The 3,176-nt window shown below is 38.5% G+C and overlaps 1 long non-coding RNA gene across 1 annotated transcript; it reads left to right on the plus strand.

Annotated features, from left to right (window-relative positions):
• The first annotated feature begins 61 nt into the window (after positions 1 to 61).
• On the plus strand, positions 62 to 2,713 carry LOC122080198. The gene is made up of 4 exons (XR_006140634.1): positions 62 to 481; positions 696 to 752; positions 1,417 to 1,479; positions 2,390 to 2,713. It is a non-coding gene; the product is annotated as an uncharacterized LOC122080198 (long non-coding RNA).
• Positions 2,714 to 3,176: the final 463 nt, after the last annotated feature.

A 3,176-nucleotide genomic window follows, 5' to 3' on the forward strand; every position in this document is an offset into this window, starting at 1 on the left:
TTTCTTGTTTTCATACCCACATGGTGACTTCAGGCAGAACCCTTAAAGACATCCTTTTACAATTGGGTTTTCCTACTTGTTTATGTCCATAATCTACATCAAACCATATTTTTGTGTCATACTAACCTACCCAAACTGTGTAACTCAGTCTACAATTAAAGAAACAAAACTCTAGTAATATTAAGAAGCTGATAGTGACTGAGTCCAACAAAGTTGTCATGGCTACCTCATATGGTTGTCAGGTTTAATGCAACACTATTTAATGTAATTAGAGTATATCAATCTATCTTCTTTGGGTCCCAAATGGTTTGTGATCTTTTCTTAGATGCTGCCTTGAAGCAGCTAACATTTTCATGGTGATCAGGGACTTGTTAAAAGGCAAACGAGAATTACATCTAAATGCCCTCCCAATGAGATTATCTCAAAAATTGAAGAAGCTGCCACACCCTTGGGGTTTGGAGTGAAGCAGAAAAACTACAAGGTATACAATAAGTCCTCTCTTTCTTTCTCTCTCACTGATTCGTGAACATCTTAGTTGTCAATTGTCATGGCGCCTAGGCGAATCAAGGCGGTCAAGGGGGGTCTGCTATGGCGATGAGTGGAGATAGTGTGGATGTTGATTTGAAATTTTTTTACCAGTTCTACGGGTTCCCTTTACTATTCTGATTCTCATGGTGGAACTCTTTTAATTTCAGATGAAGCTTGAGGGCTCAAAAACTGGATTGAAAGGCCAGTTGTCCATTGCAACAGAGGTACTTCTCTCTCCATTTGATCATTGTCTGCCTGGAATGATTCCCTGACTGGAAATAAATGGTGCAGCTGCGTAACCCTTGGGAACCTAGCTCATGGATTTAAAACTTTCATTTCCATTATTCTGTTCTCAGGTTTTTGAGGTTGCCCCTTCCTTATTTATTGTCGAACTTCGCAAGTCTTCTGAAGATACCCTGGAGTTTCACAATGTATATCACCATAATCACACGCTGGGAGAAAACACTTGTTGATATGCTTCAAAAGTAACCCTGTTAAATATGCGCCTTATTTTCCATTATCGTTTTCCTTTGAATTGTACTGCCCAAGAGGTGTGGTGGAGGGGGAAGAAAGCTTCAAGCTCTGTTTGAAAGCTGGCAGTGCTGTAGGAGTGCACATTGACCGGGCCTGGGCCGAGCTGTTGTTAAAATTTGAATAGACCCAATCAAGCCTGGCCAAATGTTACGCCTTATGACTTCATGTGCTGGCCTTTGCACACCCTACTTAGCACTATGTAGTTTTCTATTATGGCACTGTATTTTACCTCCTCATCATCAGCTAAAGCAACTCAGTTTTATGACATCATTCCTTTATTGGGGATTTTTTTTTATTAGTTACTCACTAGACATCTTAAGTTCTAGTTCTAATAACTATCTCAAATTTATGCAGTTGTACAAGGACATATCAACTGGGTTGAAAGATATTGTATGGAAGGCGTGAAAGGAAGTGAAGGTATGCAAGTCCAACTTGGAAATACGGGACAGCAAAACAGACAATTTCTGTATTGGGCAAATAGTGGTTGTAGAAGAGTCATTAGCAAAAGGACTGTGGGTGTGTGGTATGGCAAATGTGGAGATGTCTGGCAGGCTTGGTGCCACCACTCTTCAAATTCCTCCTTTGGAGAATGTTCTAGAAAGTAACTTCAATGATCAACGTAATAGGTTGACTATCTGTATTGTAAGACTTATTTCAATTGAGAATGCCTATGTAGCTATGATTCATAACCTTGCTTTTCCTAGGTTGAATGAACCCTCAAGAACTACTTTGGACAACAACCCTAGGCAGAACAATGAACCTAGTTATCATTACCCATAGGTCTTCTCTCCGTTGACTTGCAAATCCAAATTGAATCAGATTTCAGCCTAATAGGTCTCCTTGGCTGGACACATCATTTGGTGGGTCATGTAACACATGCATGTTTAGGTAAATTCAGAATTTGACAACCAGATTTGGCTTTGCCAAATTGGGTTCTGCCTAAATCATGTCCTTGGAGACCTTCCCTGGCATACATGTTTTCCATAGGTTCTGGTGTATGGACATTGAGAAGCTGGCCATATTGTTATGTAACTGCATATAATTACTTTTCTACTCCCAGTTATTTTCCATCCAGCCATTCCTTCAGCTATTATTCAACTCAGCCTACTGTGACCTAGTATCTGTTGGTCATGGATGTTTCCTGGCTTCAAAGAAACCAAAAGACTATCTTCTGGGTCAACTCGACTTCGAGCTGACCTTGAGTTTTCCCCAACTGTTGCCCCTGATCAAACTCTTTACTTGTCTTTATGTAAAAGAAAATGCAATTACTTTAGTTTCTTGTGAAGTCACCTGGCCCTTTATAAGAGTTTTTTCCTCTTCTATGCAGGTGTTCCAAACTGTTCGATGCAAGTTAATTGTACATTATTGAGACAGTAGTGGTGTGTATACAATGGCTTTCACCTGTAAACCTATAAAAGTTCAAATGTGGCTCTGTTGAATCATGTTGCCATTCTCTTTGTATTAATTGGTAAGCTTCCAATGATGGATGAACCAATACATTGACTTCAGGGAAAGTTTTACATTCTACTACTCAGAAGGTAGACATTTCATTAATATTGGAACCATAATGATTCTGCATATTAAGAAGTATGTGAACACAAAGTTCAGCTGTAATACACAATATTCAAGTTAAACAGGACTGTTTTTCATCTGCAGCAGCATCCCATGAGAATAAGATGATTTCCTTTTTGTGGAGCTTTTTGCAAACTCATTTTGCTTTTATTATCATGATATCAAGCTTGAAGAACATTCTTATGAAATCAGTGAAGCTATTTTTCTTATAATGGGACAAGCTATTTATCTCACCCCCAGTAACTCACAAAGTCTTACCTATTTAGGTGGAAATTTTGAAGGAAATATGAGACTTATTGGGGTTCATAATTTTCTTGTTCTCCTTGTTTTACAGCCCTTCCCTCTTTTTTTTTTTTTTTTTTTTAATTTAACCCTACTATGTGTAGGACCCACAATCTTAATTTTCCCACCCCCTTTTTCTGGCAAACAAATGGGGCTTTATAAACTAGTGGTGTGAACCAACTCAAATTCTGCAAACTTAAAGCATAAATCCCAAACCTTGAAATAAAACTTGTATTCTTAAAACATTTGAGCTGTAGGGA

The sequence above is a fragment of the Macadamia integrifolia genome, chromosome 5 (assembly GCF_013358625.1).
Source record: "Macadamia integrifolia cultivar HAES 741 chromosome 5, SCU_Mint_v3, whole genome shotgun sequence".
Classification (NCBI taxonomy): domain Eukaryota; kingdom Viridiplantae; phylum Streptophyta; class Magnoliopsida; order Proteales; family Proteaceae; genus Macadamia; species Macadamia integrifolia.